Source organism: Zosterops lateralis (assembly GCF_965231275.1).
Source record: "Zosterops lateralis genome assembly, chromosome: W".
Lineage (NCBI taxonomy): Eukaryota > Metazoa > Chordata > Aves > Passeriformes > Zosteropidae > Zosterops > Zosterops lateralis.
In genome coordinates, this window is record NC_139801.1 from 27,781,862 (window position 1) to 27,797,123 (window position 15,262).

At 49.3% G+C, this 15,262-nt stretch overlaps 1 long non-coding RNA gene across 1 annotated transcript; it reads right to left on the reverse strand.

The window, feature by feature from the left end:
- Nucleotides 1-242: 242 nt before the first annotated feature.
- Nucleotides 243-14,894, reverse strand: LOC310922157. The gene is made up of 6 exons (XR_014592309.1): nt 14,880-14,894; nt 11,634-11,745; nt 6,462-7,551; nt 2,544-3,134; nt 1,193-1,296; nt 243-384 (listed from the first exon to the last, which is right to left on the reverse strand). It is a non-coding gene; the product is annotated as an uncharacterized lncRNA (long non-coding RNA).
- Nucleotides 14,895-15,262: the final 368 nt, after the last annotated feature.

The following is a 15,262-nucleotide window of genomic DNA, read 5'->3' on the forward strand; positions in this document are numbered from 1 at the left end:
ACTACTTCCCCTCAGTAAGACGCGCAAGACGGAGATGATATCCCCATGACAAATCTTTATTGTGCAACTGCTGCTCAAGGCTTTTATTACCTTCCACAGACACACGGCAAAAAAAAAAAAAAAAATTACACATCAAAAGCTGCTAGACTGATGGGCAACAGATGAAATCCATTCAGTGGCGATTTGTACACGTGCAGCAGCTCTTGCGGTGCCAAAATCTTAGCCAGGCGGCCAGTCCGACTGACGGCCACCCAGAACGGGTAGATGTATGCGATAGACAGACTGCCCACCCTCGGGCCCTTCATCCACAACCATCCGGAATCCATTGGTCAGGCCCAGGTGAGCAACACACATCTCGCCAACAATCATTACATGCCCAAGAAGCTGGAGAAGGAAGTACAAACCCATAAATAAGTAAAATAAAATGAATAAAGGAACACATAAAGACGGGAGAGGGCAGGAAAGGAAGGAACGAGAGCAGAGAACCACCCAGAGAATGCAGCTAGCCAATTCCTAGCAGTTCAACCACTGCATATCAAATTAATGTCCGTCCAACCTCCGGCAACTAAAGCTTTCCAAGCAAAGCTACAAAGACCAATTATGCACGCTATAGGGGCAAAAGAGAGCTAGGCAATTTTTCCAAAGCTAGACAGCAAAGGACTACAAAACAGCCACAGAAGCTGACACTGTCTCCGGGTTAAAGCCCCCATTGTGTCTTCAGGCAACATAACCAATCCTGCTGGAAAATAAACTTGAGGCCGCCTTTTGCATGGGTTTACAAAGTCTTTGAACATGGCTTTCATAGCTTAAAGCAAAACATCCAGCACCTCTCAACCAGCTTTGCCCTTCCTTGCCCCTGACCTGCCAAAAACCCCAAGCCCTCCTCTCCATGTTAGGAGTACTACTACTCTGACTCTAAACCACAACGATAGGCACCTGACTGCACTCCAAAACAACACTGCATTTTGCACCAGAAGTACATACCCAGGGACCAGCACTGCTTTATAGCACTGCTTTTAGTCAAAAAGCTCAACTCCATTACAAGCTAGAGGCAAGAGATGATAGCGCCAGAAAACCCAAAGTAGCCTACTGTGCCCTATCAAGGGGGAAAGGGGGGATGGGAAAGAGTCTAGTAAATGAGGCACTACCTACAGGTACAGTTTAGCATAAAGAAAACTCCCACAGTACTTACAGATTCACCAGAATCTCCTGCTTCAGACAACTCAATAATTGGCTCCTTAGGCATGACTAGGAAAAGTGCCCGTCTAGGGGCGAACGATCATGGAATGCACGGCACTGGAGGAAGAGCAAACAGTTAAAACATAACCGGCTTCAGAGAAAGGTAATAGCTTATGCAAACCCATCTGCCCCACTGAACTCCTACAGAAGCAGATTACCAGATACCCCAAACACAAGCCAGAACATTGATTATTATGCTTTCTATACCCAAAATACAGTATATTTACAGAGCCCCCTCCAGAAGTGGGATTCGTCATGCAAGACCATGGGGGAAGGAGACAGGCCACTACTTGCAATTAACAACCTCCAGCATGTTTTAGTTCGGGCTGATTCTTTCCTAAGCAGTTTTTCTATTGGATGTGGTCCACGCAGAGACTGGAGACAAATGGCTTAACCGAATCGGCAAAGAGTTCAGTGAAGTGGAAGAGCAGCGGCCATTCATTTCCCACAGGACAGGGGGCTCAAGTATCAAACACACGCATAATGACAGGAAGCCTGCGAGTGCATAGGACGAGTCTGTCTTCCATACTGCATGCAAACCCTACCTTCAAAAGCAGAAGGAATCCCTAACTGATAACTTTCAGCATTTTAATAACTAAATCATATGGGATACTACCTTAAAGTTAACATTGCATAGGCAACGACTGCATTGTTTTTCCCCCGGTCTAAGCAGCTCACTCTAGTTTCCAGTGCCAACACCCGTGACACTTGCAAGCATGCTGTTATCACGGTCTTACTTCCCCAGAGAAACGAGTTCTGGAAAGCTAATGCAGCCTGCAGCATGATCACTTTGTAAACTTCTTTTTTTTTTCCTTAATTTTTTTTTTTTTTTTTTTAATCCTAGAAAAAGACGTAATTCCTCGCCCTCATAATCCAGTCTGGGGGTTCAAAACCAAAGTCTAGTACAGATAAGCTGCGAAACTTCATCGATGCTGTTAGGAGACAGACTGAGACCAAGTTACCGTCGGAGGCCCTTCTCTAGGCGCGCACAGGACACGCTGGGGGTGGGATGCGAGGCGAGCCCGGACAACACCAGCAACCCAGTACGCCCGCGGCAGCCGGAGGGGTGGGGGCGGGGCACGGAACAAACTATCGGGATGGTGCAGCAGAGAGCGCCACAACCCAGAAGAAGCCCGGTCCGTCCCGCGTCCCTGCACCCACCCACCCGCAGCAGCAGCGCCGCCGCACGCCCTACCGCGCGCCCGGGTGCCCCGCACCGGGTGTCCTCGGCTCAGATGCCCGCAAGCGCGCGAGGAGGGGGAGGAAGGGAAGAGGAACCGCGCACAGAGCAAAGCCGCGGCTACCTCCCAGTCCTCGTCGCTGACGATACCAGAGAAACGCCTTGCCGATGAACTTTCCGAAGATAGTAGTGGCGCCACCAGGGCGAGAGGCCAGCACACCGATACTCGCGTCAGCCAAGGACAACGCCCGTGTCCGCCCCGCCACTTCCTCCACTAAGCCGGGCCCTCCGCGGCGCCCATTGGGCCGACGGATCGTCGCCCGCGTCTCGATTTGCTGTCTCGCCTGTCTTTTTCGCTTTTCCCCGCCCCCTTGGCGGGTCGGCCCTCGTCGACCTGGTGCCCGCGGGGCGCGGATGGATCTGCTCCGTGTAGTGCTGCGACCCTGAGGGCGGGCTACGAGGTCGCAGAAGAGGCTGTAGTAGCTACAAGTACTACCTCTTGTTATTTGTTACCGCATCAAGTCCACCCCAAAGGTGCCTGTGCCTTTTTGGTGCTGCTCCCTCCACTCAATTGACTGCTTTGAGCAGGGCAGGGCAGGGCAGGGCAGGCCTGGCCTTAACTTCTCAGGACATCTTGAAAAACCGGCAGAAGTTGCTCCACACTGTTTGCTGAAAGCCCCACTTCCATTGCAGTCGTTTCTAAGCTGCACGTCTCCTGGAAGCAAATAAAATACAAAGCGTGCGTTCGGCACTGCTGGCTTGAGGGCTCAAGAGAGTAGGATTTGCGCTAAGCTGGATAGGAGTCTTTTAGAAAAATAGGCAGTGCCCTCAAAGCTGCCCAAGGGTGGTCTGTGGTGCCCTGCAGTCCCGGGGACAGTGAGCACCTTGAATGGTCCACACAACTGTCTTGTAACATATACAAACTCTGCTTTCCTCTACATCAGGCTAAGGATATCCTTGGTCGCCTTTGTGGCAAGGACACATTGTCCTATTTTGCAGAGCTGCTTTCCAGCCGATCGACCTCCAGCACGTACTGGTGCATGGGGTTGTGCCTGCCCAGGTGCAGGACTTGTGTATGCACAGGTTCCTCGGGTGGTCTCAGAACAGATCGTTTCCTTTGGTGGAAAGGACTTTGTTCCCCAAGTCCCTGCCTTGAGGTTCAGAGTCACAAGAGGTTTGGTAACCGTGCCAGTGAAAACAGAGGAAAATGACTCGCCGGGTACCACAGCCTTCTCCATGTTGCTGGCCACTAGACCTCCTGGCTTATTTATCAGCAAGGGAGGAGAGCTGTTACGCATTATTTAGTCTTACTTTCTGACCAACGCAGCTGTGGAAGCCCATCTTATGATTCTTTACATCCCCTGCCAAATTCAGCTCCAGCTTTGCCTTAGCTTTTCTGGTCCCATCCCTACAGACCCGAGCAGCATCTTTAGATTCTTCCAGAATGCGTGTCCCTGCTTCTACTACCTATGCATATCCTCCTTGTGCTTCAGCTCGACCTGAAGAGAAGGCCGTTACTCTGCCACGCTCATCTCCTGCCTTGCTTGCCTGATTTCTTACATTGACCTCATCCTCTTGATCCAGCAGCCTATAGTAGACAGCAACCACGAAATTTGCTTTGTTAACTTGGGTGGGATGATGACTCCAGAGCCGGCCAAGGCCTAAGGCATAATTTCTATGGCCTTCACCATGTTAGCTCAACATTATCTTTATGGATGGAGATCCCCATAGATGATGTCTAGAAAGGACAAGTTGGCCAAAGGAGGAGTTCAGTGGCAGTGAGGATTGTCCTCTTTTGTCTCTGACAAATGGCACAGCATGGAACAAAGCCATATGACCAGAACTTTCAAGGACACCACGGCCAAAAACTGCTACCACATATATGATTATATTGCTCAGTTCTTTGCTTATATCATGCTATACGCAAGGAGGAGAAGATTGGGCTGTATAAAAGGAGGGTAGTAATTTCACCTAGTTATGAGGAATTCCCAAAAGACCTTGGAGACAATTGCTGGGCTGCTCTCTTCTCCCTCCTCCCAAGTGGGGACAACTTCCTGGGAAGCTTCCGCATACGATTGTTATTAGTATTGCATGGGTTAGCACAATGTTATTAGAGTTCTACCACAGCTCGTGCACTTCTCAATGGCAGTTCCAAATCTCTATTTCTGTAACTTCAGAAAAACCACTCTGTTCCTGAATCTGCACTTGCAAAGGTTCTTAGAGAACGCAACCAGACTCGCAGTGCTGAATTGGTTGTAATCGGAAAATAAGCCTAACCCCACCCAGTCCCTCTGACCTCTGAGGACCAGCTGGAACGCAAGGGGCTTTATTTTCTGCCAAATTTCTTACTCTTAACACAACAGCTTGGCCTCTAATTTTCACCCATAAGCTCTCAACCTGTTCATCGCTGTCTTTCAAAGACAGCTCTGTACAGGAAATCCCTCTTATTTTGGTTTACATAGAGGGTCACCTCCGCCTCTCCTTCCTTCTGACCCATTTATAGCCACTGATTGCGGAGCTCCAGTCATTGAGTTGTCCCAGTATATTTTTACTGTAGTGATTACACTGTTAGCTTTCCGGCTGCACAGTGGTTTCCAGCTCCTCTTTCTTATGCATACTGCATGCATTGGTACAGAGGCACTTCCGTTGGGCTGTTAACTGTGTCACATTTTTGGACAAGGATCAAGCACCAATTTCTTTGCAGCAGTTCTCAAGTATTCCCCTCTCGGTTCCTAACACACCACCAGCCCCTGGCTCTTCTCTGTTGCTCGAAACTCCATTGTCTTTGCCCGCTGAGTCTCGTTTAAAGCCCTCCTTGTAAGTCTAACCAGCTAACTGGCAAAGACGATCTTGCCCCACTTGGTCGCGTGAATCCCATCAGCTCCCGACAGACCTGGCTTCTTAAAGGTAGACCCATGACCATAGAAGCCAAAACCTTGAGTATGGCGCCAGCTACGCATCCCAGCATTCAGCTGTTCGGTCTGTCTCCTCCTTCCTGGACCCCTTCCTCAGACCAGACACCAAAAGAGGAGACCATCACCTGTGCTCCCCATCCTTTTAACATCGCTCCTTCAGACATAATAGACCTCTTGGGAGGGTTCTAAGTTGCCTCATCAGACCCTACAGAGAAGAGTAGGAGCAGATGATGAGCTGTAGGGTTCACCAGCCTCGGCAGCCTCTCAGTGACACCATGAATGGGAGCTCCTGGTAGGCAGCAGAGTTCTCTAGAGAAATCGTCTGGGTGGGAAATGGGTGTCTCGGTGTTTCTCAGGAGGAAATCTCCAATTACTAATACCTGGATGTGCTTCTCTGGTCGCACTGGTTCTAACGTGGGCAGGTGGTTAGGTCAGCTTTGCATGGTTGGCTTTGTCCTGGGTCCTGTCCCTTCCTCATGTGCTCTTCAGTCTTCAAACCAGGAGCATCCTGTCTGTTATGTAGGGGCACTTTGGGAGATGGGGGAGTGTTCTTCCTTCTACCCCGAGCACAGAAATGCATCCGGTCTCCTTCATCTCAGGAGTTACTTATGTCAGTCACCCCGAGGTTACATTCTGGCTTACCTTCCTTTTGTGCAGCCTGAAGGCAGGCCGTCGCTCAGCCTGGGGCAGCGTACAATACCTGGCATCGAACTCCCGTCCGTGTACCCGGAGTCCGTGCTTCCTGTCAAACTCCTCTTTTAAAACTTACTTGTCCAAGGAGATCTTTCTGCTGGGCACACTTGCAGCTATGCCATCCACCACCGCCTTTGGGTTCTAAGGGGGACTTCCAGGTACTGGAACTCTTGCCCGGCCCTTTGCTCATTGACCCTGTCCATCGGTCCCGCACAGGGCTGCTGATTATTCTCTCCCTCTCCCTCCTCGCACCCTCACTTTTAGTTTAAAGCCCTCCTAATGAGGCCAGCTATCCTACTGGCAAAAATATCTTTGCCCCGCTTAGTGAGGTGGAGCCCCGCTCTCCCAAGCAGATGCTGATCCAAAAACAGGGTCCCATGCTCATAGAACCCAGAACGCTGTTGCGAGCACCAGCTCCGCAGCCAATTATTTACCCGCATTATCAGTGTCCTTATCCTACCAACACCTGGACGGCATCAAAAGCATCCGTGGTGGGTCGACCTTGCCTGGATGCCAGGTGCCCACAGAGCCGCTCTATCACTCCTCCTTCTCAGCTTGACACAGAGAGAAAATAAGATGGAAAACAGCTCACAGGGTGAGATGAGGCAGTTTACTAAAGGAAAAGAGAAAGGTTTTGCACGAAAAAGCAAACAGGAAAAACAAATATTATATCCCCTGGTTCCCATCAGCAAGCACTGTCCGACCACTTTCCAAGAAGCAGGGCTTCAGCACGCGTAGGGGTTGCTCCGAAAGGCAAACGCTGTAAATAACGAATGTGCTCCCTTCCCCCTCCTTGACTTAGCTTTTATTTCTGAGCTGAAGTCATATGGTATAGAATAGCCCTCTGGCCAGTTTGGGTCACCTGGTCTAGTGGTGTCTCCTCCCAGGATCTTGCCCACCCCCAGCCTTCTGATGGGGGGCAGAATGCTGGAGAGACAGCGCTGATGCTGTGCCAACACTGCCCAGCAGTAGCCAAAACACTGATGTGTTATCAACACCTTTCTAGATACAAATGCAAAGCATGGCACTGACGGCCGCTATGGGGAAAATGAACTCCATCTCAGCCACACCCAGTACAATCTCCACCCCTTACTCCCCACCATTTGCATCATACTCAGACCCCACAGAATTCTATATATCTATATATTTACATACATATATCTGTCTTCTAATTATTCCACTGCATTTATTTGTCATGACTGAAATCCCTTCTTACCAACGCTTACAACGCTTAAACCATCTTTATGCCCAACACACGTATACATTTTCATTAACTACCGTCCCACTTCCTTTTCAAAGACAGATGATAGCTTCCCATTTCGTGGGCTTCCTCCACCCCTCCAGATGTTTAAAAAACAGGCCGCGACTTGGGCTCCATTCCATCAAGATGGGTGCTCGGGACAGAAGCGACACACTCGATCGTTCAGCACCGACACCGGCCCTGCCTGGGCTATCATCGCACTCTCCTCACGCCTCGTAAAATTCGCTCATCTTCGGTTCATGTCACTCCTGATACTTTACTTCCTGCAACATACAATTTACACTCATTATTTTTCCCCCAAGGTTGAATCTCCTTGAGGCACACACCAGGTCTCCCCATCCTTCTGCATTGCCCACCAAGTACACCCAGGTCCTTGAGCAAAGACAATCCCATTTAATGGGTTTGCCTTCTCCCATGGGAGGAGAATTCCACACCGACCTCCTTAGCCACTTCCCTGTGTGTAGTATGGGGACCTTATCTCTTCCCACAGTATGTAGGGGGTTTGTTTGGGCAGGACCAGTGCGGTTAGCAGATCCTCTGGTGTTAACCAGCCAAGTGGCTTCTGCTAAATTTGCATCCCAGTGCTTCCATGCCCGATTGCCTAACCCTCTTGGACATAGTCATCAGCAGTCCATCATACCTCTCAGTCTTTCCAGAGGCCTGTGGGTGATAAGGGATGTGATATATCCACTCAATGCATGTTGCTTTGCCTAAGAGTTTATGGGTCCATTTCATAAATGAGACTCATTGATTCCATCCCTTCTGGGGTACCATGTCACCACAAAATGTGTCTCTCAAGGCCCAAGAGAGATTTTTGAGCAATAGCATGGTTTACAGGGTATTTTTCCCGCCAACCAGTAGTTGCCTCTACCACGATGAGTATGCAAGCTCTTGCCTTGCTGTGTTCATGGCAGTGGTCCAATATAGTCAATTTGCCAGGCCTCATCACGATATTTAAAACCCAATTTGGCCATCTATTCCAAGGAGATTTTACTCATGCGGCTCACTTGATTGCAGCACATGTTTCGCATTCATGGGTGACCTGTGTGATAGCCTCCGTGGTCAGGCCGACCCCTCGATCACAAGCTCATCTGTAGGTTGCATCTTTTCCTAGATGTCCTGATGTTTCATGGGCCCATCGGGCTGTAAAGAGTTCACACTTCTGCTCCCAGTCTAAGTCTACCTGAGCTATTTCAATTTTGGCAGCCTTATCTGGCTGTTCATTTTTGTGATGTTCCTCAGGGGCGTGGCTTTTGGACATCTAAGCATCTACGTGACGTTCCTTCAGAGCCGTGTTTCCTATCCGTGCAGTGATGCCCTGCCACAACACAGCAGCCCAGATGGGTTTACCCCTGCACTGCCAATTGGTCTTCTTCCATTGCTGTAGCCACCATCCAGGAGTCAGTATAGAGACACAGTACAAGCCACTTTTCTTCTCCTTCAGTGGCCTCAACAACTCGTTGTGTGGGACTCCACACAGCAGCTTTCCACCTCTGATGGTTCCCAACCACAAGGCAGGATCCATCACAAAAGAGAGCATGGCCTCTTTCATCTTCTGATAACTCATTATGTGGTGGTGCTTCCTTCCTGAGCACGAGTGACCTTCCAAATCAATGCTCCAAAATCTCTGCCTGCTTTCAGGGATTCTCGGGCAATTGGGTTTCCCCAGGCGAGCTCGTTGTGTGATCAGTGCTACCCACTCACTTATTCCATGTAGCACTGCTTGCACGATATGTCGAAGGGATGCTTCCTTTGAACGTCTAGTGTAGCACAGGAAATTGCAGTGCCAAGAGGAGACACCCTTCTTTCCCAACAACTTCTGAGGATGCTCAAACCCCCTCATACGCTGCTAATATTTCTTTTTCAGTTGGAGTGTAGTGGGCCTTCTGGTCCGCAATATTCCCGGCTCCAAAACCCTAATGGTCAACCTCGCGTTTCTCTTGATGTTCTTTGCCAGCAGCTCCAAGTGATACCATGCTACCCAGCTGCAGTGTAGAGTATATTTTGCAGGGCTGGCCCAGTCTGAACAGGCCCAAGAGCTACCGCACAAGCTATTTCCTCTTTGATCTGCCCAAAGGCCTGTTGTTGCTCAAGGCCACATTCAAAATGGTTCTTCTTCTGGGTCACTCGATAGGGGGGCCTCGCAAGCTGACTATAATGTGGAATATGCATTCTCCAAAACCCCAGGCGGCTTACGAAAGCCTGTGTTTCCATCTTCTTAGCTGGCAAAGACATAGTTGCTATCTTGTTAACCACATCCATAGGCACATGACGGCGGCCATCCTGCCTTTTGACGCCCAAGAATTGGATGTCCTGTGCAGGTCCCCTGACCTTGCTTTTCTTTATGGCAAACCCAGCTTTCAGAACATTCTGAACTATTCTTTTTTCCCTTCTCAAACACTTCTTCTGCCTCACTGCCCCACACAATGATGCCACAAACGTATTGTAGATGTTCAGGGGCATCACCCCTCTCCAGTACGCTTTGGATCAGTCCATGAGAGGTGGTAGGGCTGCGTTTCCATCCCCGGGGCACTCGATTCCAGGTGTATTGGACACCCCGCCACATGAGAGCAAACCGTGGTCTGCACTCTGTTGCCAAAGGAATTGAGAAGAATGCATTGACAAAGCCAAGTGCAGCATACCACCTGGCTGCCTTCGACTCCAGTTCATATTGGAGCTCTAACATGTCCGGTACAGCAGCACTCAGTGGGGGCGTTACTTCATTCAGGCCACGATGGTCTACTGTTCACCTCCACCCTCCGTCAGACTTTTGCACTGGCCACATGGGACTACTAAAAGGTGAGTGAGTCTTGCTGATCGCTCCTTGGCTCTCCTTATCCACTTTTTCTTTGTCACTTCTGGGGGCAATTACTGTAGTTGTTTTTGTTTGGGTCCCTATCTCAGCCATAGCATCCTCAAATGCAGTTTGGGTCCCTGCCTCAGCCACACTCCTCTGAGAGCACTGAACTGTGGCTCAAGAGGCCCCCGTACAGGGCGAGAAGCTGCTGGGTTTCATCCGGTTAGGCAAGGCACCCTTCTGTCAGGTGACGCCTCAGTTTGCCAGGGTGCATTACCTGTTTAGGTGTAGAGTCCCAGGCAACGGGAGGTGATAACCACTCTAGGAACCTGCCCAAATCCTTCCACACGCACTGCCATCCAGCGACCAGCCGCTTCAGGGCACATTTCGGTATCTCCTCACCTACAGTTTGTTTTGTCTTACACCAGGATGACACCAGATTCCACAAACCCCATAGTGTGCCAACAGTATTAGTTATTAGTATTAATAGCATTCAACAGCTTCACATAAGGATGAACGAGGAATGCGGCCGCCTGCATTCTAAAACAATCTACATCAATCCCAGATAGGGAGAGGGATTCCCTCATTGTCCCCAGAAAATAGCTCCCCCAGCACAACAAAGACATCAATGTCACAGCAAAGCACAGAGCCACTGTTTGTATTAACATGTTCTCAAACTCAACAAAACAAAGAGATAAGCAGCGCACCTGACAAACTCCATGTCCCGCACAGGAGCTTGCTACTCAGTAACTAATATTACTATACCATGCAAGATATATAACTGCCATTGTCTCGGCCCACATTAGGAACCGAAAAGGACTGGTGTGGGTTTATCTCGGCTAGATGCCAGGTGTTCACCAAACAACTCTATCTCTCTCCCTTCCCAGCTGGACAGGAGAGATGAAAAACAACTTGCAGATTGAGATAAGGCAGTTTACTAAAGCAAAAGTGAAAGTTTGTGCATGAACAAGGAGAGGGAAAAAACCCAAATTTATTGTCTAGTTTCGATCAGCGAGCACTGTCTAGCCACTTCCCGGGAAGCAGGACTTCCGCACACGTAGCAGTTTCTCCGGAAGGCAAACACTGTAAATAAGAAATGCCCCCCTTTCCTCCTCCTTTACTTTGCTTTTATTTCTGAGCTGACGTCACATGGTATGGAATATCCCTCTGGCCAGTTTGGGTCAGCTGTCCTGGTTGTGTCTCCTCCTAGGATCTTGCCCCACCCCCAGCCTGCTGATGCTGGGGCAGAATGTTGGAGAGACGGCACTGATGCTGTGCCAACACTGCTCAGCAGTAGCCAAAATGCTGGTGTGTTATCAACACCTTTCTAGCTACCAATGCAAAGCACGGTGTGGGAAAATGACTGGGGACCCTGTGGACCGGTAACTGGGGATTCAATTAGAGGAAACTTAGGAGTTATATTAACATCCTTACAGGAGTTAAAACAGTACGGGAATTATAGGGTAAATCACAGTTGCGGCTCCCTGGATGGAATGCAGTTGGCATGACTTGAAACCTATTCCGCGATGATTCCCCATACACACGCACCTGCTAAGGGGGATGGAATGGAGGGTGGAGCGGAGCGAAGGCCAGGCTCTGCAGAAATCCTTGCAGGGAAGGGAACGCAATGGTACTTTGCAGCTGATAAACCGCATGCCACCTGTCAACCAGGGGAGATAGGGGAAGATGTCTTACTGCTGAGCCAGCAACTGTGGTGAAATCTCTCTCCTTAGATGAACTCGCTTCATTAAAGCCCAATAAATAATATTAACGCACACCTCCATCCCAAAGTTACCCACCTCCAAAGTGCAACCACCCCTCACTGGGCATGCCCTCTATATTCCTTTTGACTGTATCTTTAAAAGCAAAGCAAGAGAATTTTACACCAATCAGTAACAAAAGTATGTATGACTAGAGTCACTCGAGCTCCACCTAAACACACAGAAATAGTATAAAAATAAGTCGAGAATGGGGAAAAGTTAGGGAAGAATCCATGGTAGCTGCTGGGATCAGTTGATGGGCTGAACCTGTCTTCTCCCCCATAGAGATGCCTATTGGATAGGAATCATACTCTATGCATGCTGAACATTTTATTGGGGATTAGAGCTTGTCTGTATATTCCTTCAAATATATTTTTTGCAGTCAGACACTATCACCAACAATCTTAGAACACTAACCTGTCACTATTTATATTAATAAAGAGTGTTATTCCATAAACTGCCAGTGCGAATCCTTGGCAGACGCTACCAGTCGCCAGCAGCAGGTAACACAATGGGTAAAGGGGAAGACCTGCTGAGGGGTCTCCCTTGCACTGTTGGTGCGTTTCCCTAAGTCAGGAGAACCACCCTCTGATCCAGTAGGACTGCTCAGTGAAGGATCTCCCCCAACGGGATGCTGACGGACCGGTCGGGCGCAATGGTCTCAACTTCCCTGAAACGCAGACAAATTAAACACTAAAGACTGAGTAAATCTCCCCACACGAAGGGTCGAGGAAGCCTCCCTTTTTCTCGTGACACACGGCACTGTGAGAGCTGCTATGGGGAAATAAACTCCATCTTAGCAACACCCAAACCAGCATCACTGGGGCCTGATTCTCAGCTGTCCTCTGCTGCTGAAATTGCAGTTATAGAAGACGGATTGGTACCTGCCCTACGCTCAAATCAACATTCAGCCCCTAATTAATTTTCCTGCTCCTAAAATCTCTAAACCACCAGTCACCTTCTACGTGGAAGAATATGCCTTTTAGGCTTTATGATGTCAGACCTCGGCTGGCTGCCAGGGGCCCAACCAGCTGCTCTCTCACCACCCCTCCTCAAGAGGACAGGAGGAGAAAATAAGATGAAAAAGTTCCTTCAGGACACAGCCACCTGCCAGATCTGAGGGCAGCAGGGAAATACCTGCCCCAGACAGCGCTTTACACCCTTTCTTAAATATGCTTACACAGGGGTGCCACCAGCTTTGCTGAGTTGCTCAGCTTTGCCTCTCAGGGAGTCTGGTGCCTAGCTGGTGAAAACTAGCTGTGTCTAGCGCAGAGCAGACCCTGGCCTCTTCTCACAGAGGCCATGCCTGCAGGCAACACTCTGTGTCCAGTTCTGGTCCCCAGAAGTCAATAAAAAGAGGCGGACAGACTGGAGAGGGTCCCAAGGAGGGCCATGAAGATGCTCAAAGGGCTGGAGAACCTGCTTTTGCTGATACCTTTTCCGGTGATACTTTAAGCGACCTAAAACACCAATTGGCATAGTCGGAGGGATGGCAAGAGATATCACTGAATACTTACAGAAGCAGGGAATAAGCCTAAGTCCTAAATACTCGGACAAATGGGCTCAGCATGATCCAAAAGCTGTGGAGGAACATCTAAAAGCAGCTAGGGGCTGCATGAAGGCTAGCAACGACAAAGGAATTAGTTGCAAAATGTTAGGCACCTGCCTAGGCTCAGGGGGAACCTCCTCACAGTATTCTAGTACTTCAAGGGAGCCACATGGAGAAGACAAGGGACAACGGGCACAAGTTGCACCAGTCCCCATTGCTGGAGGTTTTCAAGATGCAATTGGACAGGGCACTAAATAATCTCATCTAGGCTCCCTTTCCCACAGAAGGCTGCACCAGATGATCTTTCAAAGTCCCTTCACACCTGGGCTGGTCTAGGATCCTACAATTCTCCAGTGGATCTGGGTTTCATAACCCTTGGCTCTCTTCGGTTTGGAGCTAAGTATCCACAACCTTGCCTGCGAGGCGAGACATAAAATTCCACCAGGTGACAGAGACTTCTAAAACCTATGGCAATCACCCAGCATGCTGGTTTAAATGTAAACCGGCAGGAGAAAAATAATCCCACACATCTGCCTCAAGAGAGATTACAGGTCGGAGTTACAATTTACTAAACAATGATACAGAGAGAACTGGTTTTAACCCACAAAGTCAAGAGCATAAACTGGCACCCTGCTGGTCAGAGTGATGGCCACAGTCCTGTTGAAGTAATGGTCGCAGTCCTGTTGATGTTTTGGTCCTCCTTTGGATCTGTCAAGTGGTGGTGCCCAAAGTCCCCAAACCCAAAGATTATATATATGCTCAGGTTCAGGTGGGAATGCTCAGTACCTCCCCCAGGACAGGGAGTTTCACAGTGGAGGAATGCAATACTGTGAGTCATGGGATATTTTGGGAGTCTCTGATGGTCTGAGTCACTGCAGCTGCCCATTCTGCTAGTGCCATTGAGTCCATTATGGCCCATTAGCAGAGATGACCCCTCAGGCTGGGTGGGAATGAGCTGGTGCTTCCCCACAGGGGAGTTATCATGGCTGAGTCATTTGGGTGAAGAAAAAGAAAAACACTACCCTGCCTGGGAAGGGTTGCCTCTTCTCCCTTTTCTCATTTAATAGCCATTTTGTAGCCTGAGGTGTTGGGTGTACAGTAGGCAGCTACTGCAAGTAGATCCATTGTTGGCAGTTCATCAGGAATGACATAGAGGGTGGTACAATACAGTTTGCTTACATGCACATAGTGCTAAACTGGCACCCTACTCCTGTAACCAGGACACCCAGGTCCAACAGGAGGTCGATGCTTCCAACACAGTGCACCATGATGAATCCACCCTTGGAAAGCATGCATGTAGCCTCCTCGCACACAGTATCTTCTACAGTTTTAGCAGCAGCCCACACAGACTTTCTGTACCTTGGCATGCCACTGCCAAAGAGCTAAGACTTTGCTTCCTACAAGACGTGAGAGACTGCTAAACGCTTCCAGCTTCAGGCTTCAAATGAACAGGCAAATCACCATCTATCTCTGAAATGCTGTTACCTGGCTGAAACATTCCACATGCACGTGCAGTTGGTGCAGTCGCGGGAGACACCGTTTGAATTTGCAGAACTACTTCCCCTCAGTAAGACGCGCAAGACGGAGATGATATCCCCATGACAAATCTTTATTGTGCAACTGCTGCTCAAGGCTTTTATTACCTTCCACAGACACACGGGAAAAAAAAAAAAAAAAATTACACATCAAAAGCTGCTAGACTGATGGGCAACAGATGAAATCCATTCAGTGGCGATTTGTACACGTGCAGCAGCTCTTGCGGTGCCAAAATCTTAGCCAGGCGGCCAGTCCGACTGACGGCCACCCAGAACGGGTAGATGTATGCAATAGACAGACTGCCCACCCTCGGGCCCTTCATCCACAACCAT